Source organism: Trichosurus vulpecula, chromosome 1, assembly GCF_011100635.1.
Source record: "Trichosurus vulpecula isolate mTriVul1 chromosome 1, mTriVul1.pri, whole genome shotgun sequence".
Lineage (NCBI taxonomy): Eukaryota > Metazoa > Chordata > Mammalia > Diprotodontia > Phalangeridae > Trichosurus > Trichosurus vulpecula.
In genome coordinates this window covers 484,088,187-484,113,979 of record NC_050573.1, presented here as the reverse complement: position 1 = coordinate 484,113,979, position 25,793 = coordinate 484,088,187, and the positions used below count along the sequence as shown (strand labels likewise).

Sequence of the window (25,793 nt, the reverse complement as noted above, 5' to 3'; positions counted from 1 at the left end):
AAAGGAACTTAGCAAAAGTAAGTTTTACTACATATTTTACTACAAAAATCAGTAGACATAAAAACAATTTTATATCGGTTAAAAATGTATAGCATACTGGAATTGGAGTCAAGAAGACCTGGGTTTGAATCCTCCCTCAGATACTTACTAATTGTTTGAATCTAGGGAAATAACTTAATCTCTCTGGACCTCAGTTTCCATATCTAGAAAATTAGGGAGTTGGATTCATAGGCCTCTAAGTATTTTTCCACCTTTATGCCAATGATCCTGTGAAGTTAGAATAAACTCATTGATCAATATTGAATGCAAAGGTCAAATATCAATAATCATGAGATGGGGCATAAACACTAGAGAAATGATTATAATATAAAAATCCAAAAAGTCAATCATGAAAAAATTTAGAGAGAAAATTAGGTCACACATGAAAAATCCCTATGCCAAATGAAGAATCAATAAAATTCATAAGATGAAATCCTACTCAGGATTAGCATCAAATCCAAGTCATAAGAAGAAGAACAATCAGTCCAGTAGGCAAAGGAATATAGACACTCGGATAATCACAGTTTGCTTACAAACTCCCCCGTAGGTTTTTCTGATATCTTTCATGCTGCAAACTGTCAAAATTCACTTGAAAAGGAAAATAATCAGTGATGTTCAAACTAGAAAAATGCCAATTTCTCATTGTCAGATATAACATTATTACCTGATCTAATACTCTCAATTCCTTAATAAGTATCTTGCTATAGAATGAGCACTCCAAAGGGGCAATGTACCTGCACATGTTTGATGCCTTATCCAGAGCTCCTAACAGAATGCCTGGCACAATTTAGGTGCTTAATATATGTGTGGGTATTTGTGTGTTTGTGTGTGTGTGTACGTACGTGTGTGTGTTGACACACAGAGAGAGAGAGAGAGAGAGAGAGAGAGAGAGAGAGAGAGAAGGGAGAGAATGAAAAAGAGTCTAAGGCAGAGAGAGAGGCAAAGGGGGTCAAGGGGAGAGAGAAAGAGGGAGTATGCTTCCTGAAGTGAATTTTCTAATAAATATGTTTTGGATTTTTTTCTTTTTAAGAACAGTGTAAAGATACCTAAAATATGATTTCAAAGAGCTTTCTGTAAAATTTATGGCTACTAAAATAGACTTAACTGAACTAAATTTAGGAGTTTTTTTTTGAGGGGATGGAATCCTAAATTAAAGTAAAGAAGGTGACTTCACAGTTAAGAACCCACTTGAGGAAATTATTTACCTTCTTTATTGGAAGAGTAAGTTGTATAAACTCCCTAACAGCAAACAGCCTTGAAGTTCCAGCCAAAAACTAAAGAATCACAACAGGATGTCTTCTAAAGTTAGCATCCTTTTTCCTTTATGATACTTCCATAGCTTTTGCAAAGTGCTAAGACAAGATGCTTTGTCAAAGATTGATTTGGGATTTTCCATCTTAGCAGCTGGACACTGTATGTGTACACTATAGCCATGTGGCATTGTTCAAAGGAATAGAGGTTTAGAAGTCCATCAAACAGGATGTTCACTTAGTGCTGTGTAGAATATGTTACACATTTAAAATGAGAAAAGTAGAGGAATTCCATTGGAAAGAGCATGAAACCTGAGCCTGCAATCCTTTTCAAGAGCTTTATAATGCAGTCAGATGAGGATGAGAAACGTTCGTTCTCCCAACTGTCAGCAAACACATGTATGAAGCTTAACTGGCTTCATAACCCCTTCAGGGCATTTTCCCTTTCTTTGTGTCTCCATTTTACAATAAGTTTTAAGAAATAATAATGTTTTCAAGCAGTTTTCACCTCCTCCCAGAATTCCTTTCAGATAGATAGCTACATATACTTGTGCACACACACACACACACACACACACACACATACATATACCACACATGTGAATATATATTCAAATACCCACAAACTATATGCATATATAAAGATATATAGTTAAAATTTCAGATTTACTTCCAACATAGGCAGTGACCAATTAGTAAAAATGGACAAGTCCTCAAAATCCTTTAAGCTTTGAAAAGGGCTAAACCCAGAAAAACACAAGTTGGGGCAGGCCCACATCTCAAACATTCTTTTGGTTCAATTGCTTCAAAATGTCTAAAAGATTATGCAACAATAGAACAAGTGTTTCCAGGTTCCTATTTTATAATATGGACAGATGAAATGCTATGAGGTAGTCTGATTCAGCCTGCCAGAATGTGCAGATTTATGATAATCACTAATTCCACACCAAAAAAAAAACAGGAATAGGTTTGACTATTCATCAAATCAGAACCCAATATGGGGAACTATCCTCACCTCTGCCTTGGAAGGAGGACAGACCTTTAACATTACTTCCATTATGAAAAACATTTCATTAAAATTATTGAGTAACTTTCAACATGGCATGAATCAGAAATGCTTCAAAGAATCTTCATTTTTTAAAAACTCATCATTTTATATACTTACATTAAAATAACCATTCTCAATAATTTAGAGTTTTTCTTAAAAATGAAAAAAAATTGTTTCTCTAGGTAAAACAGGAAAACCACATCTTTCGTTTAACATAAGATTTGTACACTTTTGTTTATTCATTCATTCAGGCACTTTTAAGTACTACAAGCCAGGTACTAGGGACATAGAGATAAAGATAAAACAGTCCCTGATTGAATGGGTTTATATTCTGTTGAAGAAAAAATAAAGTGTGTACACAGGGAGTGGGGACAGCTAACAAGTAGAGGGATTAGGAAAGCCTCTTATAGAAGGTAAGACTAGAGCTGATCTTCACGCAAAGCTAAGGACTCTAAGAATGGGTGTTGAATAGGGATTGCATTCCATACAAAGGAAATGGGGCATGGAATGTTATGTAGGAAGAAAAGCAGAAAGGCCTATTTGACTGGAATGAAGAGTAGATGAAGGGTAGCAAAGTACAATAAGTTTGGAAAGATAAGCCTATGCCAGAATATGAAGGACTTTAAACTGCAGAGGAGTTTATCTTTCATCCTAGAGTGAATGATGGATCACTGGGGTTTCTTGAGGAAAAGAGTGACATAATCTGACTAGTGATTTAGAAATATCAATTTGGCAGTTGGGCAGAGTATGGATTGGCAAGAGAAGAGACTGGAAACATGGAAATCAAATAGAAAGTTGTTTCAGTAGCCCAGAGGAGAGATTATGAGGACCATAACTATAGTGGTGTCTGGACAAGTGGAGACAAGGGGATGGATGCAAGATATGTGGATATAGAATTTACAAAATTTATCACTGATTAGATTTGGGACATAAAGGATATTAACATACCATGGTTTTGAACCCACATGACTGGAAGAATTGTGGCATCCTGGAAAAAAAATAGAGAAGTTAGGATGAAGATTGAATTTGGAGAAAAAAAGTATTCCATTTTCATTTTATACATTTTGATTTTGAGAAGATTCAGGATATTAAATTGGAAATGCCCCATGGGCAATTGGTGATAGAAGACTAGATGTCAGGAGAAAGACTAGGGCTGGATTGATAGGATTGGTAGACATTTGCATAGAGATGATAATTAAATACACGGGACCTTATAACAATGAGGACAACTAGGAGATTTAAATTGTCCAAGTTGTAATTCTATGTTTTCAAAAGGGAAGAAAAGAGCTAACTTTTGGTTAATGACTGGAACACAGAATTCTATAAACTCATTCAAACATATACTTCATGAAATTTAAGTCGTTCTTTCAGAATTGAATTGTATTGAAGCAAAATTCATTAAATAACTATTGATCTCTCACATAGGTGATTCTTGGTATATAGATCATGTAGCATACATTTTCAAAAGCTTTCCAAACTTAGATATGATGGAGACACTTCAGTTCTTCATACATACCTAGGCTATTTCTGCCAATATAGAAATGATATTGCCTAATGGTTAAGATTTTAGACTGCCTAAACTACCTGTCCTAGGATCCGTATTTTTACTAATCTACTCCATCCTGCAGTTAGTATTACATAACCAGAGTATTCAAGAAGATCATAGAAATATATGTGACCAAGGTAAGAGAGAGGAAAAAAAAACCTTCCCTTTGCTAATCAGGCCTTCCATCTCCAGTGGGGAGTGGAACTTTCATCTCCTACCACAAAATTTCCTGCCTAATCTCTAGCCTTCAGATGAAAGAGGAATAGTGAAACAAGTCCTCTTATGTGACCATCTGTCTTATAGTACCTGCTTCACTTGTCTCCAACTCAAACTCTGGCCTCCTCCAAGTGGCACCATTCACTCGGTGATGAATATTCTCATGACTGGTCGGATCAGTGCATCAACAATCCAGCTAGCAGCTTCTGTAGGGGTGTAAGGTCCACCAACAACCAGCACCCAGAAAGCTGCCAACACAGGTCCTTTTGATCTGCTTTACTTAAGGAAAGCAATGTTAAGGGATTAACAATCTTATTTTAATCAAGCATACAAATAACATCCACCTACTTCAGGGGAAAAAGCCAGCACTCTGAATTACAGACCAAGTACAATTTGGAGTTGTCAACATCAGGGTGTACAGCTGGGGAGCTCATTAGAATGGCTGTGGCTCAGAGCTCCGAGAGAGAACCTTTGCACTTATGTATCCTGTTCAGGGCCACAACCTCACCCAGGCTGGGTGTGGAGAAGTTCCCCACCCCCAATGTCATATCAGATACAAATCAATGGCTCCCAATTGTCTCAGTGCTGAGAAATACAAAAACATCCCACTTTCTCTGCCCCATTCAAACAAAGGCCAGAATCATTAAAGGTCAACAGTAAAAAGTCGCACCTTAATTACTGTTACAATCAGTGATCCTGAATCCCTGTAGGTCATCATTCCAACATCATTCCCCCATCCCTCACTACCTAATTTCTTATTTTCATCCCCCTCAACCTTCCTATTCCATAGTTCCATATAAACACAACTCAGGCCTCTTCTACTATGCACATTGGAATGTCTATTCTATAGGCAACAAACTTCCTTTCATCCTAAAACTTTTCCTCTCTGAGTCTTACTGTCTCCTAGTGATTGCTGGATCTGCTCTGGTGATACAGCCTCCACTGGATCTGTTCTGGTGATGCAACCTCCACAGCCACCCATTTCAATACTGGATGCACTTTCACTTATTCCCTTTTGCTCACTGGTTGACAGTAGGGACTTAGAATGCTCTTTGCTCCCCATTGTCACTTCCAGGTTCTTCTACATAGCTAAATAACCATTCCTTCTTTGAGGTTCATCCAATCCAGTTATACACAGACCTCCAGGTCACTCTCCTTCCTTACTGCATGAATTCAGCAGCTGGCTTACAATTTTTTCTCTCCTCCCCTTGCCCTCATATTTGTACTTCAACATACATGCTGACTTCCCCTCAAACACCCTGCTTCCTCAGTTCCTCAATTTACTCATTCCCAATAATCTCCCTACTTCAGCCACACACAAAGTTGGCCATACTCTTGATCTTACCATGACCCATAAATACACCATCTCCATGTTCAAGAATTCCAAAATCTCTCTAATCATAATTTATTGACTTTCTACCTCTCCCTCTGATTTCCCTTACCAAACCCTTTTCTTTGAACACTGTGACCTTCAATCCCTTGACTTCTCAGTTCTTAACATAGCCATCACCTCTGCACTAAGTATATGTTCCTCCTTTCCCCTTCTTGAGCCCTTAGTAAAAGTTTACTGAGCGACTGAATGAGAGAAAACAAAAAAAAATTCTCTACCTGCCCTTGTTTGTTTTATGATTACCTATGTATGAGTCTGACTACTTTACTAAATTCTGATTAAGGATAACAGGAGCCATAGATTAACCAAACTTCATTATTTCCATCACAACTAGCAGAGTGCTCTTCACAATGTATGTATATGGGGGAGAACCTTGCCTTTCTTATACACATCTCTCCAGTGTTCCCAAACGATTATTGGCTCCCTGCTGGCACTATGTATTAAATATAACTCATAGTTGGCATACGTTGTACTATTCTCGAACAAGATGCACACTGCTTTGCCTGATATCCAATGCCCCCTACAATCTGGCACCAAACAATCTTTACTACTCATGTCTACATACTATATTTCATAGCCAAATTGAACTACTCTCTCATCTCAACAATGTCATGCATCTCTGCTCCTCTGCACCTTTATTAATGCCAGGAATGTCCTACTTGATTTATTTGAGTATTGAATTCCTACCCACTTTTTTTTTAAAATCCCAAGTCAAATGCAACCTTCTCCACAGAGTTTTTCCTGATGTTTCTGGCTGTAATGACCTTCTCCTTTTACATAGCATTTGACTTTGTGCCTCTGCAGTGTATTTATCATGTATTGTAGTGTTTTATTCCCCTACTAAACTATTTTCTATCAAGATAAGAGTAATCACATCATAGTTAAACTTCATATCTTCTCCATACCTAACATGGTTTGTATGCGTGACGTGCTAAATGAATATTTGTTTTATTTGTGACACTGTGCTCAATCCGCTATATTACAACAAAATAGGGCATGAAAATAAAATAAGCCAAGATGTCCTGAGCTTTGTCATGCCTATCAGTTGCCTATATTTGTCCCAACTTTTAATTGAATCTCCATGCTATTCCCCAACTAAACCTAACATCTAAAATCTCAGAAATATGTTTTATATGCCAATATGCTCATTACGATTAAGAGCAATCTCTGGAACAAACAAAAAAATTGTTACTACGCTTTCCAACATAATTTCCTACTCTGTATAATAGTCTCAATTATACACCAACAAAAACATGTTAGAATTTGTGTTGAAAAAAACTTTTACTTTAAAGTATAGAGAAGATAGTATATATACACTTATGTGCATATACACAGCACATGTGAGTATGTATATGGGTGCTTATATATGTATACATACAGATGCATCTATATACACATACACATATACATATAAAAGCACATATGTATACTTACATGTGTGTATATGTGCATATGCATATGTGTGTATGGATGTGTATGGATATTATATTAGGTTATATTATATATATTATATTATATCATATCATATATTATATTAATTATGTCATGTCATGTCATGTGTCATGTCATGTAATGTTATATTACATTCCTCCTTGTAAAGTGATCCACCCAACCCATTGAAGGTATTTCTCTAGGACTTTTAAGATTCACAAAATTTGAACATTGGAAGGGGTCACCTAGTCCAGTTCTTACAGTTTAGTTGCCTGCAAACCCCTTGAGTATTCATACTTATGGTATGAAATGTTTGCACTAAAAATTCTTTAATGTTGTCTTAAGAAATAAATAATTGCCCAATTATGTTAAAAGACAGAATGTCTTTCTCTGTAACAATAAGTTTGTGCGTATTTTGAAGAATTATAGTATCAGTTCCCAACAATTCCAAACAACAAAATTGTGCACTCAGGTGCACGAGGACTTTAGTGTTAAAGAAATAATTAACTCAAATTCTTACCACTTCTGACTAAATACAACATATTCTTGCAGTTCTTCTACCAGTCATCAAATTGTTTCCAAACTGCTGCAAGGGATTGTCATTCAAGTACCAATGGATTCCCAGTGGATGGTTAGAGGCATTCACATACCCTCATTTGCATTCTCTACCATGCATCAGAGCAGTTCCCTCATTTCTCTGTTACTCTGTAATCATATCTCATCAGCTATGTAATTATGTGATCAAGATTCTAAGAATGTTTGTGTTTGTGCACTACAGATGCCAGTCTATTTGAAAACCATGATTGCTGGGCATATACATTATAAGCCATCTTGAAACCATCTCAGACCATAACAAATGTTCTTCAGAAACAAAGCTTATATTGCTTCTCATTGCAGGATTAAGGTTACTTTCCAATTTAAACTTACCCACCACTTATGTTACTATTCTTCTATCTGGCACATTTTCAAATGAACTGGCTGGCAATGTTGGTCAATCATTCAGTAGAGTTGCTCTAAAAGTATAGCCAGTGTTTCAGTGGTAGAAAAGAAGAAAATCATGTTGGAAGTGATTTTTTTTTCCTTATAAAGTGGAGTTTATATATAAGCATTGTTAAAAACAAAGCCATATATGCCATTGGACTTTAAATATATTTGTCATTTAATACATTGTCTGTCATTAGTAGAAAAGGAAATATTTTATATCATAACTAGCTATTCACTTTCATTGATTGGTTATATGGATAAAAATTTTAAAAATGAATTCCCATAACTCAGTAAGAGACTTTATAAAATTCTCCTATCATTTTCCATCATATATATATATATATATATATATATATATATATATGTATATATATATATATATGAGAGGCATTTTCACTTTATTTTTGTTTTAAATCAAAATACAAAAAAAACTTGCTATGAAACCATATTTGAAAGTGCCTTTACCTGATGCTGGGACAAATATTAAAAGTCTTTGTTAAAATTAAGAAGTCTAAGATCAATATTAAGTTTATATGTGATCATTATATTATGTTAACCATCTTCCAAGTTGTAACTTATTTCATTAATATGTTATTTATATTAAAAAATTATAAAATAAAAAAATCAATATGAAGTGTTACAAATAACAGCAAACATATAAGGTCTTGTCGATTTACTTCTTATAATTCTCACAGAACTTCCCATATTAAATATTTATAATTATTTTATAATTAGTTTTATAATTTTATATTTAGAGTTTTAGAATCAGATACAGGATATAGTTTTATAATTATAATTACATGATACAAATTTTGGTTTGGTTCATTGGGGAGTAAAAGTTGTCATCGAGGTGTTATAAACACAATGATTAAATCTAAAAGATATTATAAGTGGTATATTAAATTAGCCTGGGGGTACACAATACATTTTGTTGTGGTGATTGTTAAAAGGTGTTTTCAGGGCTGGGCAGAGCCAAGATGGCAGCTGGAAAGCAGGGACTTGCCTGAGCTCCACCCCAGGTCCCTCCAAACACCTATAAAATGGCTCTGAAAAAATGCTAGAACTGCAGAACCCACAAAATAGCAGAGGGAAGCAGGGCTCCAGGCCAGGACAGACTGGATGGTCATGGGGTAAGGTCTATCACACAGAACTGGGGGCCTCATCTGGACCAACCAGACTGGGAGCTGGGCAGAATAGGCCCTAGCACCCTGAATCAGTGACCTGTGGCAGTTACCAGACTTCTCAACCCACAAACACCAAATACAACAGAGAAGGTTAGTGGGAAAAGCTGCTGGGACAGAGTGAAAAGAGTTCTCCATTCAGCCACCACCCTGGGGGCAGCAGGAGATGATACAGCTCTGAGGCTGCTTACAGAGCTACAACTGCAGTTGCTTCTGGCCCCAGGCCCACCTGGTGAGAAGAAATAAGTGGCGGATCTGAGCCCAGCTTAGATCTGAGTCTGGTTCAGGTTGGTGGTTCTTGGGGGAGGAGGAGCACTGGTGTGGCAGAGCTTGCTATGTAGAAATAGCTCTGAAAAGAATAGCACATCACCCCAAGCTTGGGAAAAAGTACTCTCTACGCTACAAGCAGTAATACCCCGAGGAAAAACTCAAGGGTCAAGTAAATTGGCTGGCAACATAGCCAGGCAGCGAAAACAGACTCAGATTCAGACTCAGACTTTGGAATCTTTCTTTGGTGACAAAGAAGATCAAAACATACAGCCAGAAGAAGTCAACAAAGTCAAACAGCCTACATCAAAAGCCTCCAGGAAAAACATGAACTGGTCTCAGGCCATGGAAGAGCTCAAAAAGGATTTGGAAAAGCAAGTTAGAGACGTAGAGGAAAAATTGGGAAGAAAAATGAGAAGGATGTGAGAAAATCATGAAAAACAAGTCAATGACTTGCTAAAGGACATCCCAAAAATATTGAAGAAAAATTGAAGAAAATTAGTCTATTAAAAAATAGACTAATTCAAATGGCAAAACAGCTCCAAAAAGCCAATGAGGAGAAGAATGCCTTGAAAGGCAGAAAAAGTCAAGTGGAAAGGGAGTTCCAAAAGACCACTGAAGAAAATACTACCTTAAAAATTAGATTGGATCAAGTAGAAGCTAGTGACTTGATGAGAAATCAAGATATTATAAAACAGAACCAAAGGAATGAAAAAAATGGAAGACAATGTCAAATATCTCATTGGAAAAACCACTGAACTGGAAAATAGATCCAGGAGAGATAATTTAAAAATTATTGGACTACCTGAAAGCCATGATCAAAAAAAGAGCCTAGATATCATCTTTCGAGAAATTATCATGGAGAACTTCCCTGATATTCTATAGCCACAGGGGAAAATAGAAATTGAAAGAATCCACCGATCACCTCCTCAAAAAGATCCCAAAAAGAAAACTCCTAAGAATATTGTTGCCAAATTCCAGAGCTCCCAGATCAAGGAGAAAATACAGCAAGCAGCCAGAAAGAAACAATTTGAGTATTGTAGAAACCCAATCAGGATAATACAAGATCTAGCAGCTTCTACATTAAGGGATTAAAGGGCTTGGAATATGATATTCTGGAGGTCAATGGTGCTAGGATTAAAACCAAGAATCACCTACCCAGCAAAACTGAGTATCATGCTCCAAGGCAAAATATGGATTTTCAATAAAATAGAGGACTTTCAAGCTTTCTCAGTGAAAAGAACAGAGCTGAATAGAAAATTTGACTTTCAAACACAAGAATCAAGAGAAGCATGAAAAGGTAATCAAGAAAGAGAAATCATAAGGGACTTACTAAATTTGAACTATTTTGTTTACATTCCTACATGGAAAGATGATGTGTATGATTCATGAGACCTCAGTATTAGGGTAGCTGAAGGAAATATATGTGTGTGTGTGTGTGTGTGTGTATGTGTGTGTGTGTGTGTATAGACAGAGGGCACAGGGTGAGTTGAATATGAAGGGATGATATCTAAAAAAATAAAATCAAATTAAGGGATGAGAGAGGAATATATTGAGAGAGGGAGAAAGGGAGACATAGAATGGGGTAAATTATCTCACATAAAAGTGGCAAGAAAAAGCAGTTCTGTAGGAAGGGAAGAGGGGGCAGGTGAGGGGGAATGAATGAATCTTGCTGTCATCAGTTTTGACCTGAGGAGGGAATAACATACACACTCAATTGGGTATCTTACCCCACAGGAAAGAAGGAGGAAGGTAATAAAAAAAGGGGGGATGATAGAAGGGAGGGCAGATAGGGGGAGGAGGTAATCAAAATGAAAAGGGACAGGGTCAAGGGAGAAAATTGCATAAAGGGGGATAGGATAGGAAGGAGCAAAAATTGTAGTATTTCACAACATGAGCATTGTCAAAGGGTTTTACGTAATGATATGCATGTGGCCTATGTTGAATTGCTTGCCTTCTCAGGAAGGGTGGGTGGGGAAGGAAGAGGGGAGAGAATTTGGAACTCAAAGTTTTAAAAACAGATGTTTAAAAAAAAGTTTTTGCATGCAACTAGGAAATAAGATATACAGGCAATGGGGCATAGAAATTCATCTTGCCCTACAAGAAAGTAAGGGGAAAGGGGATGGGGGGGAAGTGGGGTGACAGAAGGGAAGGCTGACTGGGGAACGGGGCAATCAGAACGTATGCCATCTTGGAGGCAGGGAGGATAGAAATGGGGAGAAAATTTGTAATTCAAACTCTTGTGAAAATCAATGCTGAAAACTAAAAATATTAAATAAATTAAATAAATAAACTTTTAAAAAAAGGTGTTCTCAGAACAAAAACATTAGGAACCACTGATATAGTTAAACCCATAAACCAAAGGAATTCACACTGTAGCATATCTGACAAATGATCATCCAACTGTCCGCTTGAAGGGCCAAAGGAAGGAGAACTTACCAGTCTATAACCCATTCATTCTGCTTTTGAATATTTGTATTTATTAGAAAGTTTTTCCTGACATTGAGTCAAAATGTATCTTTTTGCAGTCATTTCCTGCCCCCTCCACCCCGAATATGATTCCTAGGGCCAAATAGAACAGGGACTCTTTCATAGGACAGAACTACAAATATAAGGCAGCTATCATTACCTGCCCCCACCCCCCTCCCACACTACTTAGTCTTCTCTAAGCCAAACATCCCCAGTTCCTTTAACCTATTCTCACACAACAGGGACTCATAGACTTGTTGCTCTCCTTTGGTCTCACTAAAGATTATGCATCTTCTTCTTAAAGTATGGCACCCAGAACTGAACTCTACTAGTATAGTGCTATGACAGTTCACCTCTCACACTCTTGCTAAATTATTGACCTATCTCCTTTTCCACACAATAGAATGTAAATGCTGTGTGGGCATAGGGCTTCATTTTTTATTTCATCCCCAAAGATTAATAAAGACTTATTGAATAAATGGTTGAATCATACATTTATTAAATGATACCTTGAACAGCATTGTTTTACCTGTAAACATTTCTGTCAATATGTTATAGCCATTCTACATTCTCCATTGCCCTTTAGATCATCTGTACTTTTATTTCCTTGGAAATTACAATACCCCATTATCTGCAAAATATATGGTATCACCAGAAAAAGACTGAGATTTAGATTTTTTGTTTGTTTCTGTTACTAGTTGGAGATCACTGACTGTGCCACACAATTTCTTAACAGTTGAACTGTTCATCTACTTGTCTTTGTTTATTTGTTGTTGTTTGTTTATGTGGAATGTTAGCCAAACTCTTGAATGATTGGGAATCTCAACAAAGAGATTCTGGTATATTCTGGTACTCAGTATAAAATATAGGCAAAAAGAAGCATCTAGGAAACTCCATCATCCACAGAGAATCCCTATTCCATTTATATTCTGCACAGGCATCTTCCATGAGAGAGACAAATATTTTGAAGAGCATACATTTCTCTAATTTTTGCCTTTCTTGTTACTAATAATTAAAGCATAGCTAATAATAGCTATGGTTACCTCTGTGGTTCCCTCTGTCAAGGAATCTATTGTGATCTAAACATATGTGTAGAAAACACTGTAGAAGATGAGTGTTTGAGGCAGGGGTCCTTAACATTTTCCTGTCATAGACCCGTTTGGCAATCTGTGAAGCCTATGAAACCCTTATGAGAATCATGTTTGTTGCCTGTATTCATAATAAAAGGAAATGATGAATTTTAATTAGAGGTTAGTGAAAATAAAAATATGAATTCTTTTTTTCCTGAATGGGAAAAATTCATTGACTTCCTGGGTCTGTACATAGGTTGTGACCTGCTTAAAGCAAGATTTTGCTCTAATTATTTGAATATTTTCTTTCATAATTAACAACAATGAAAAGTGCAGTGGGATATCGTATTCTTTGCACCTTCCAGTCAGTTGTTTGAATGTGGTATCAGTTATAGAGACTTGTTTGCAAAAAAAAAATCTGCCTTTTCCTTTTTCATATTTTCATTAAAGATGACTTCAGATGATAGAACCAATATCTACCAGAGTTTTCCCTTCCCCTCCACTACTTCCTCTGAAAGATGGGTAGTTTAATTTTTTTTCCCCAAAAGGCAATGAAACCCCTTCCAGGACTTGGCCAGGGTATTACCAACTTTGACAGTGCTGGGTTAGCTTTTTCTCCAATTCAACGCAAAAAACAAAACAAAACAAAACAAAATAACCAACCAAACACACATGTCATGGTTTAGTTGGGGGCCCTTTTCACTGAGAGGATGGTCCACTACTGTCTATGTCACCACACCCTCTTTTTGTGACTAGACATGTTTCCATATGTCGATGAAGAGGGTTGCATCAACCTGAAGTAAGTGCTGGTGTACACTTGACTACTTTTTTAAAAATAATGAATGACCTACAAGTGCTCCATTTTGTCTTGAATCTGAAACTTCAATTAAGATGCCAACTGGAGACATCTGTCTCTAGCACTTCATTATATTGGTATATAATTTTCATGAATGTTTTATTTTGTACAATTATGTGTAAAAACAATTTTAATTTTTTTTTTAAATTTTGAGTTCCAAATTCTCTTACACCTTCCTTCTCTTCTCCCCTCATAGAGAAGGCAAGCAATTTGATATCGGTTACACATGTGAAGTCATGCAGAACATATTTCCATATTAATCATGTGAAAGAAAACATATATAAAAATAAAAACAAGAATAATAATAAAAGTTTTTTTAAAGTACACTTTGATCTGCATTCAGACTCCATCGTTTCTTTTTTTGGAGGTGGAAAATATTTTTCATCATAAGTCCTTTGAAATTGTCTTGAACCATTGTTTGTTGAGAATAGCTAAGTCCTTCACAGTTGATCATCATACAACATTGCTGCTACTGTGTACAATGATCTCCTGGTTCTCCTTACTTTCCTTTGCATCAGTTAATGTAAGTCTTTCTAAGTCTTTCTGAAAGCATCCTACTCATCATTTCTTATGGCACAATAGCATTCCATCACAATCATGAACTACGATTCTTTTTCAGCCATTCCCATTAATGGACATACTCTTAATTTCCACTTCTTTGCCACCAGAAAGGAGCTATTATTAATATTTTTGAACATATAGGTATTGTGTCTTTTTCTTTCATCTCTTTGGGATACAGACCTGGTAAAGTTATTTCTGGGTGAAAGGATATTCACAGTTATATAGCCTTTTGGGCATAGTTCCAAATTGCTCTCCAGAATAATTGGAATAGTGCACGACTCCACCAACAGAACATTAGTGTCCCAATTTTCCCATATCCCCTCCAACATTTGTCATTTTCCTTTTCTGTCATATTTACTAATCTAATAGGTGGGAGGTGGTACCTGAGAGTTGTTTTAATTTGCATTTCTCTAACAGTGATTTAGAGCATTTTTCATATAACTATACATAGCTTTGATTTCTTCTGAAAACTACCTGTTCATATCCTTTGAACACTTATCTATTGGGGAATGACTCTTATTCTTATAAAATTTGAATCAGTTCTCTATATATTTAAGAAACAAGGTCTTTATCAGAGAAACTTATCTGAAAAATCTTGGTTCATTGGTTTTCTTTGTGCAAAACCTTTTTAATTTAATGTAATTAAAATGATCCATTTTACATCCTGCAATGCTCTCTAACTTTTGTTTCGTCATACATCATTCCCTTACATCTGACAGGTAAACTATTTCATCCTCCCCTAATTTGCTTATAATATCAACCTTTATGTCTAAATCATGTTCCCATGTTCTCTGGGCCTGTGCTCCGGTCTTGAGCAACCACGAGTACTCTTTTCTGCTCTGTAAACAGTCTCTGCTCCTACTAGTGCTCCTCCTCCCCTTGTAACTGCAAATGGGAACCATATATGGGATATGTAAAAGAGTTCTGCACGCAGTAGAAGTATTTTTGTCTTTTTTTAGTACTATTTCCATTTCCTCATAAGATATGCTAATTATAGGTCAAAATGTTACAATTCTCCTACCCAAGGATTTTCAAATGAGTCATTATTCTAAACTGTTATTCTCTTTGATTCACATGTTTCCATGCTCCTCAAGGAGATGAAGCCTATACTTGCTCTATAGGACTGTGTCTGAGTTGCTTTGGACTAGTCATTGTAGCAATTGAATTATATTGATTGAACTTTTCTAGAAAATGGTGGTGCATCATGCCCATGTCTTTTCTTTTATTCATTCTCCAATATTGATGGCAATAGCTTGCTTGTATAAGCAAAGTCACAACCGGAATAATACATATTTTATTTAATTCACTTCAATTCACAACAATCAGGCAGATTAATGGCAAATGGATTGAAGGAGGAAAGAGCACCAGGAGGAGCCAGCTCAGTCCTTTTTCTCCTCACCCCCTTCACCACTTCCCTCCCTCCTGAGATCTCTGGAGATTCAGGGTGATTTGCATAACTCTGCTCCCAGAAAGTAAGTTTGAAAAAGGAAACAAATGTTATTTCATATGCTAAAAAGGAATCAATGGGAAATATCAGCTAAGCAGAAAGTATATTATGTCCTGTGAGAGGAGGAAATTAGGATAGACTCACCAAAGGTTTATTGGGAGTGAAAAATATAGATATCAATCTAGCAAAGATGATTAAAACACAATATATAAGGGGTCATGAGAAGACAAGCACAATAATATAATGGTGGAGGTATGAACTGGTCTAATGATTCTTGAAAATTATTTTTAATTGTGTATGAAAAAATCACTCAACTATATCTTTTCATCCAGTGACCCCACTCCTGGACATCCATCCCCTAAAAAGACAATGAAATAAAGATAATACATAAAATATTCATATTCACAGCAACACTTTCTATGGTAACAAAAACCGTAAACATAACATGTCTTCATTGATTGGAGAATGAAAGAACAAAGTGTTATAAAATGCAATGAAATATTACTTCACTATAAGAAATGATATATATCAGGACTTCTGAGAACTTGAGAAGAAAGGTGTGAGGTGATGCAGAGTGAAGAAAATAAACAAGAAAATAATTTATAGAATGACCATAATAATGTAAATAGTAACAAAACTAAAAAAGGCTTCAAATGCTTCTTACTTGTAATGAACAATGCCAGTCCTGAAGAACTGTCATGGAAACATACCTTCCCTCTCAGGAATGGGGGAGTTTGCAGATGTGGAATTTAGTATATATAGTCAGATATAGACTGACTTGTTTAAGTGTTTTTCTTTGTTACAGGGAAAGATTCATAGTAATGGTGCTGTAGAACAGAGAATAACTGTGATGTGAAAGCCAAATGGTAATGAGTCAAGTAAAATTTTAAAAATTAAGGCAAATAGACTTTATTGTTACTGTCATTCTACTTTTAAAAAAATAAGAGTGAGCCAATCAAAATCAAGCTTTACACAGCCCCCTGAGAAGAACCACTGACTAAGGGATTGAAAGAAAATAGAAAATGTATAATTGCCTAAAGGTATATGGCCCTCCATTTATGAAAAAATAAGAAGCTTTCAGATTGCTCCCAAGTTTCAAATAGTAGGCCTGTTGGTTCTATGACACTTGCGATCTTTAGCCCCAAGAGATAGTGCTAGGTCTTGTAGATGCTAATCATGCTCTTTTTTGAACTGTGTTGGAATTTTTCAACTACAAGGGAAATTTATCGGGCTGCTAAAGGCATTTATGAAAATTGGAAAGACAATGATTGCAAGTACAAATATGACAAGAGTTGGCCCCATATTAAAGCCATGCATTCATTACCTCCCTCAATATATACCAGGTACTCTAATCACTTCACAGGTATGCCTCTGATCAACAAATTTGGACATCATTGATCTGTGGCATCCATAAAACACAACTAAAAAATTAACTCCCCTTGAGATGAAGGTCCATATTTTGAATAAATCAAAGATTTTAAATTTCTACAACAAAATGATTCTAAAGCCCAAATTATACATATGGCTGCAAAATAAGGTAGTAAAATCAAGATAATCTGGATAAGTAACCAAGGCAATTTAAGATTGCTAAGTCTTCTACTTTTATAGATTGGTTACAAGTAAAAGTGACCTCAAAGGCCACATAAGTTAAGCCCCTCTTTTACATATGTGAAAACCAGAGAGAGTAAATTGTTAGGTATATGAGTTATCTAGATTGACTGGCCTGAGTGTCTGAAGTAAATAATTGTGTCACAATGTTGCTGTGGCTATGTGACTTGAGACATATAATTCCATGAAGTTCCATAAAATTATATATGGTATTAATACAACTCACTTGAAGGAAAGCCAAAGTTATTCAAATAAAAATAAATGTTCATCCTTTAGAATTTTCCCATAGGAATTTCATAATATGAGAATCTGGCATTTATTAGCAGATCTTTTGGGGGTAAATGTCAATGGGAACCAAACTTCTTAGTCTGAATTTTATCTTTACCATATGATTTTGGTAGGAACATTGAGTCTTATAATATTTCATGAATATTTAATAATCATACTTTTAAAACAACACAAATTAAATCACCTGTCTGATATGTAAAGCTATATTTCCAATTGAGAACCATTTAATTCAAACCATTTAATTCTTATTTTGGGGTTGTTATATATTTCTGACTAGCATATTTATTTATAGGCACAAAGCTTTACACAGTTTTCTTTCTACAAAATTTTTAATGATATTGATAGCACACCAATAGAAAATTTGAATTTCTGAATATAACTTTAGGTTTATTCTATGTGGCTGACTGTTTTAACCATTTTCACAATTTGATTTCTAAAAGACAATGGTAGACTGGACATGACAATAAATGAATTAAAAGGAAATCTTATATTGGTAGATGAGGAATTGAAACTTCAACGATGAATTTTCATGAGAGGCAAATTTGTCCCAGCTGTGTCTACAATATTAAAGTAAAAAGATGAAGCACTCTCCCAACTTGCCTGGGCAGCAACCACAGGTACAACAGCAGCAGCATATCCCACAGGAAATCCTCCGCTCCCAGGCATGGGTGTCTGGGCTTCCTGCCTCAAAAGAGAAGCAGCAGGCACTGGGGAAAGGGAAGAGCTTCCCCAAAAAATGACCCCACCAAGCCCATCCAAATGACAGCCTTTCTGGGCTATAAGGCAGGCATGACAACATCATTCGATAGGTGGACAGGCCTGGAACAAAGGTCAACAAGAAGGAAGTGGTCAAGGCCATCACCATTGTGGAGACCCCCCTCCCTCCCATGGTCATTGGAGGCATTGTGGGCTATGTGAAAACCCCACGAGGCCTTCAGAGCTTTAAAACCATCTTTGCTGAGCACATCAGTGATGAGTATAAGAGGCATTTCTATAAAAACTAGCATAATCCAAGAATAAGGCCTTCACCAAGTACTGCAAGCAGTGGCAAGACAATAATGGCAAAAAGCAGCTGGAGAAAGACTTCAGCAGTATGAAGAAGTATTGCCAGGCGATCCACATCATTGCTCACACCAAGATGCGCCTGCTCCCTCTGAAGCAGAAGTCTCACCTGATGGAGATCTAGGTGAATGATGGCAGCATGTCTGAGAAACTGGACTGAGCCCGCAAGATGCTGGAGCAGCAGGTGCCCATGTCCACTGTGTTTGGGTAGGATGAGATGATTGACTTCCTCTCTCTTTTTTTCCTTCTTTTTTGATTTTGTTTCTTCTTTCTCATGGTTCATTCCATTGGTTATAATTCTTCTTTACAACTTGACCATTGTGTAAATAAGTTTCATGTGAAGGTATATGTAAAAACTGTATCAGATTACATGCTTTCTTGGAGGGAAGAGGGGGAAGGAGAGGGAGGGGGAGAAAATTTGGAACTCAAAAACTTGTGGAGTATTGTAAACTAAAAATAAAAAATAAATTTAAAAAAGAAGTGAGTGATAGATTCTTTCTGTTTTTTTTTGTACTTTGCTTTCTGAATCTAATAGTTCTGGGGAGGTTTTTTTATGACTTGTTGAAACATAATATAAAAAGTATTTTGGCCATTTTTAGGGATTCTAATGATTTTTAAATTATTTCTACTTGTCTTGTTTTTCAGGTTAATTTTTTGTATTACATAGTTAACTTGTTCTTGTTTTATACTCTTTTGATTTTATTCTAATATTTCTTGTTTGCTTATTGAATCATTGGCTTCCCTTTGTCCACTTCTAGTTTTTAGTATATTCTTTACTTGGATAAGGTTTTCTAATTTCCAGATTTTTTTCTCCTTCCATTTTTTTCCTCAAAATTTCTAATTTCATTTCTTTTAATCTCCTATTTCTTCTGTCCACTCTTAGAGTCCTTGTAGCCAAGTCATTCTTTTTTCTGAGTCTTATATTATTATGAAGTTCTTAATTTACCTCCCTAGCATCTTTTAACAATTACAATTTCTTCATTGTAATCAGAGTTTTCTTCTGTTTACTTATGTCTCAAGCATCAGTTCCTTGAACGGAATTTGGTGCTAAGGCAATCTCTATCTCTTCCCACACTTTTGGATGGGATGGCTAGGTCCTAATAAAGTAACCAATTCAGATTGTACATCATTACCAGTATTCTGCCAGAGTTCTGAATGGAGTGGCCAGGTCCTTTTTCCCTTCTCTGCCCTTTTATATAATGTTGGCCTGGGATAGGGAGTTTGACTCAGAGCTGAGGTTAGGACCCACATTTTGCCTCAATTCCTGGCTTCTGTCTCTGTCTACTAGATATAGGGATATGTGTGCTAGTCTCTGCCCTTAGTCTACTTGCATAGCAACCTACTGGGAGCCAGCGTTGTCCCCTGATAGTGCCCTGGCAGGGCACTAGGCATCAGTCTACCTCAAGGGGCCTATAGAGTATATCATATCTTCATCTCCTTGGGCCATCATTTAGTGGAAGTTGGCTTTGTCCCCTCCTTTAACACCAAAAGACTGGGATCAGAGATGCTGTTGGCTTCATTCCCACCTTACACGCCCCTGATTAGAGTGTCTACAGGCTTTCATTCATCTTATACAGTCCTAGAATGGATGGAGGATCTTCCCAGCTTTTCTTTAGTTTTATTGAATTGTATTTCATCAGGCAGGCACCCTTTTTTATTTTTCTGGAGCGCTTCTCAGGAAACCATAGCTTGGTGGTAACCTTTTACATTATCACTTTTTTAACTTTTCATTTCTTATTCTTTATATCTACATAGAAATGAAGAAAGTATTAAGGTTAGACATCTGTCTGTTGAAAGTTGGTTTGGGAAAAATTTGTTGAAGCTTTTAAAGTCCTCTGTTAAAATTATATTCTGATGACTCAGCATAGTGTGGAAGTTATATTGGGTTCTTAAAAGGTATGCCAAATGGACAACAGGTTCTTGCAAGTCTTACCAAGTTTCATGCAGAAGCTTAGTAACAGAGGGGTGTCTGTTATATAGGGACCAGCCTGGTTAAACTCTAAGAGGCTTCACAACAGAAGTCTGTCTGCCAATGGATGAATGTGTTTTGCCCACAAGAAACTCACAGAGATCATCTAGTAAAATGAGGAAAGTTTGCAATCTTATTCAAAGGAGGAAGTAATTTCACCAATAAAATCACAGATTTTTAGAAATATTGAAGAACAAACTCAAAAGTACTTTTCCTGATTCAGGGAACCTGCAATCTAAGTGTGCAGGCTTATGACTGAGTAAACGTGGTAGAAAAGTAGTAATTTAAATAAATTGAGCAAAAGTGGAAACCCCTGAGAAAAGAATATTTTATTTGGAAAAGTCTCTTATTTATTCTAAATATATACTAATGTATGATTTGCATATTTCTAGATGTCTTACATCAATTACTTAAACAAATAAGCACTTATACTTATAATCCTAATGATTTTTACATTTATCATATGTAAATTAAGAGGATACATTTAATACTGAATTTTTCAGTAGTAGGTGTCACTAAAGATTCCAAAATTCACTATGAAGTTTTAAATATTGTTTTTGAACTTCAAAAGTGAACTCGATTAATATCAAACCAAATTAATCCATGTTGCAATGTTCTACCAAAAAATCTTCAAACATAAACTGTAACATTACATGTATAGCTTGAGAAAATTAAAATTAAAGAAACAGGGAAGATGATAGGAAAAGATACACAGAAGGATAATGAAAAACCAGGAGGAGATGGGAAGATTAGATAACATTAATATCAAATCCTAGGTAGAATGTCTTCATGCCCAAATCCCTTCAGGGAGCTGTTGAAATCAAGAAGGAAAGCAGGTAGGCACCATTTATAGAGTCCACAGAGGGTTAAAAATAAAACAAGGTTCTTGATCCTCATGGTGCTTTTCCATATTTGGAGCTCCTACGAACAGTCTTTCTTACTGGATTCAATGCGTTTGACTTCAAGAAAAAAATTGCAGTAGAGATAGATTAGAAACTTAAAGTTTCCTTCCCTGATAATCAGTTAGGCATTTAAGGGTCTGCAGAATATCTTTCATTGCTGTTTTGTTTGGAGGAGTGGAAAGAGCTAAAAGAGAACATGGAGAAGATTCCAAATAATAACAGCTCATATTTAGAAGGCATCATAATGTTTATAATATTAGATCACATTCTGGTAACACTAAGATTTGAACCCTATAAGTGTGATATTACATGCATTTTATAGATAAATTAATCAGCAATAATTTATTAATCACTTGCTAAGTGAAAAGCAATATACTAAGAGATAAATAGCATTGTCTTGCCTCAAAGAGCTTACATTTTATTGGAGAAGACATCTAGTACATACAGCTGTTGTTTTGCCTTTGTTCTCGAAGACAACCATGATATCAGGGAGGTGATGCTATGACATACAAGTGAATTGGATTTAAGTGTGGGAGTACTGTGCAAAGTCACTAGAGAGGGCCCATGATGTAGTGCAGCACCTTGGCCTTTTTAAGCTAAGGTTTTGTTTTTTGTTTTTTTTAACAGGTCTCAGTTTGATTGAGGCAGCACCCATTCAGTGATTAAGGCTTAATAAAAAATAAAAATAATAAAAATATTTTTAAATGAGGCAAAGAATGGCCTCTTGTAAAAAAAATAGATATAGGAGGAAAAGACCCTCAGGATTTCTGGCCAAAACAGAAAATTGTTATTTACATTGTCTGAGCCAATCAGCGCCCAACACAAGATACATGGAGTAAGTGAGAGATTCCTTTGTAGTTGAAAGGTATTAAAAGTTGAGGGGGCCTGGACAGGCCTCCTCTAGAAGGCAGCATTTGATTTTTAAAAGAAGCCAGGGAGTCTGTGACAGAGGTCAGAAGGGGAAGCAATTGGCTAAAGGGCACAGAGAAGGAGCATTGAAATGGCTCATTCTTCAGTGGTACGTTGAGGCTCATGAAGGTGGAATTACTAGACAAGGAATAGAGGATAGTTAAATGCCAGAGACAGGAACTAAGCCAAGGTCTTCTGACTCCAAAAGTATCCCTCCTCCCATCAAAATACACCGACTCTAGTTTCCTGGTAGGACCATTTCTATTTGTTATGTTGTTGTTTCAGGTATATCTGAGTCTTCATGACCCCATTTGGGGATGTCTTAGTGAAGATATTGGAGTGGTTTGCATTTACTTCTCCAGCTTATTTTATAAATGGGAAAACTGAGGCAAATAGAACTAAGTGACTTGCCCAGGGTCACAGAAGTAGTAAGTGTCTGAGATCAGATTTGGACTCAGGAAAATGAGTCTGCCTGACTCCAGGTCTGGCGCTCTATTCATTGTGCCACCTAGCTGCCCTGGAACATTTTTACTCATTCTTTATTTTAAGTATGTTCTGATGTCTTTTGCTCAGAGCACAATTCTATCATTTTCTCAATTTTACATCTATTATTCCCTCATTCATTCATTTACTTAGTAAGCAACAATATTAAATGCCCACCATTTACAATAGGAATACAAATGCTATGTAGCAAATAGTATCTATGTAGCCATAAAGGGCTGGTATTCCTTTAAAACTCTTTTTCCCTCTCTAGAAAATTATAGAAACCCAAATTCAAGTATATTCAATTTTTAAAAATATTTATTATTAGGACACTAATGCATTGCTGGTGGAGTTATGAACTGATCCAACCATTCTGGAGAGCAATTTGAAATTACACTCAAAATGCTATAAAACTGTGTATACCTTTTCACTCAGCAATAATGCTACTAGGTCTGTATCTCAAAGAGATCAAAGAAAAATCAACAGGACCTATGTGCACAAAAATATTTATAACAGCTCTTTCTGTGGTAGTAAATATTGGAAATTAAAGTGATTCCCATCTATTGGAGGATGGCTGAACAAAATGCATATGATAGTATATGATATGTACATGATAGTTTTGGAATACCATTTTACTATAAGAAATGAGGATGAGGATGGTTTCAGAAGAAGGATTACATGAAGTGAGCAAAACCAGGAGAACACTGTACACATTAATAGCAATATTGTATGATATTCAATTGTGAATGGCTTACCTTATGATCAAAGGACTTATGATCAAAAATGCTGTGTACTTCCAGAGAAAGAATTGGTATAGTCTGAATGCAGGTCATAGCATACTTTTTTAAAAATTTTCTTTATTTTTCTTATTTTTTTGTTGTTGGGTTATGTAATGATGGGCACATAAATGAAGCTATGAATTTCTACAATTATTCTGGAAAGCAATCTGGAACTATGCAAAGAAAGTTACTGAAAAGCCCATGTCCTTTGAACTAGAGATTTCACTGCTAAGCACATAAGCCCAAATATATTGATGACCAAAAAGGCTTTATACAACCCAAAATATTCATGGCAGCAGATTTTGTGGTAGCAAAGAACTGGAAACAAAGTAAGTACCTATTAGGTAAGGAATAGCTAAAGAATTCTTACATGAATGTAATGGACTGTTTGTTTGATGTAAGAAACAATTACTATGATAAGTACATTAAAATGATAGAATATGAACATATGAAATGATACAAAGTAAAGTAAGCATAAAAAAGAAAGCAATATCCTTCATGACTATAAGAATATACAACATTCAAGAACGACAAAACAATTGAAATTGAGTGCTGTGAAAATGTGATGACCAAGCTTGGCCACAAAGAAAAGATATGAGAAAATATCTCTTCTTGCTCATTTTAAAAGTGAGGGACTACTGATGCAGGTAATTTGGACAATACATATGAAACTACATATTTTGTTTAGTTCTGCAGAATTGTTTTTTCCTTCCTTTGTTCATTATTTATTATAAAGAAAAATCTTATGAATCTATACATGTGTCAACATTCTGCAAGGTTTTTGAAAGCTATAACAACAAAGATGAACTTGTCTTATAACCTACTGATTTTAATATTAAGCAAAGAATAAAGTTAGGGAGACACATAACAAAAGTGTTCAACACTGGTGGAGTACAGCCAGCAAAGTCAGGAGGAATTGCCTCTAGAATCTAGATAGAAAGCTTATTTAGATGCTCATCTTTCTGCATGAAATTGTGCTGATCAAGCCCTGGAATACTACGAGCCTCCTGAAAAGGATTTTTAATTACTCAAAAACATTTCATTTAATTATATACATGGGGAAAAGAAAGCAGGAATAATGCTTTTCCCAACTATAATATGATTTGGGGGGAGTTAAATTTTCTTGTTTGTTTTGTATTTTCCTTAACCATCTGCTAAGTGTGGTTCCTGGCACATAGCAAATATTTAATAAAATCTATTTGATTAAATGATAACATGCAAGTATCTATCTGCTTATATATTGTCTATCTACCCATTTATCAAGTATATATAGATCATATACCTATTAGACTGTGAGCTTTTTGCAGACAGAGACCATTTTTTTTTGCCTTTCTTTGTATCTCGAGTGATTAGCATAATACCTAGCATTTGGAAGCTCTCTTTAAAATGCTTGTTGACCTGACTAGGAAGAGATGAGGAAAATTGGATCAAGGATCTAGAATTTAGAAGGAGCATCAAAGATCATTAAGTTGAACTCCTAATTTTATAGATGAGGAAAATGATGCCTAGGGATATTAACTTGCCCAAAGTCATCTAGGAAGTAAACACCAGGGTGGGATTTGAACCCAGATTCTCTAAATCCAGAGACATTATTCTTTGCCCTATAGAAATAGAAAGAGTGAGCAGAGGGCACTGGATTTAGACAGGAAGGCATGGGTCAGAGCCTTTCCTCAGATATTCCCTTTCTCTGTGATCTTCAGAAAGTCACTTCACCTCTCTGGTTCAGTTTTTCTCATCTATAAAATGAGATGGTTGAACTCCACCTCAGTGATCTGCTCCAAATATATGATCCTATAATCCTACAAACAATGATATCTGGAAAGATAGATAAAACCTGGATTGCAGAACATCTTACATGCCCAGCCAAAGAAATTGTGTTTTATCCAGAAGCAACTGGGAACAACAGAGGAACAGAAGGTCTTTGATCAGGTAGGTGTTATCATCCAACCTGTGCCTATAAGAAAGGGAGAGATGTGAAGGAGAGAAACAAAGTAGAGGTGATTACAATAGCCCTCATACAGGACGTGATAGAAGCAAT

The 25,793-nt window shown here is 35.9% G+C and overlaps 1 pseudogene; it reads left to right on the top strand.

The window, feature by feature from the left end:
• The first annotated feature begins 13,649 nt into the window (after positions 1-13,649).
• Positions 13,650-21,256, top strand: LOC118840284 (annotated as a pseudogene).
• The last annotated feature ends 4,537 nt before the right edge of the window (positions 21,257-25,793 follow it).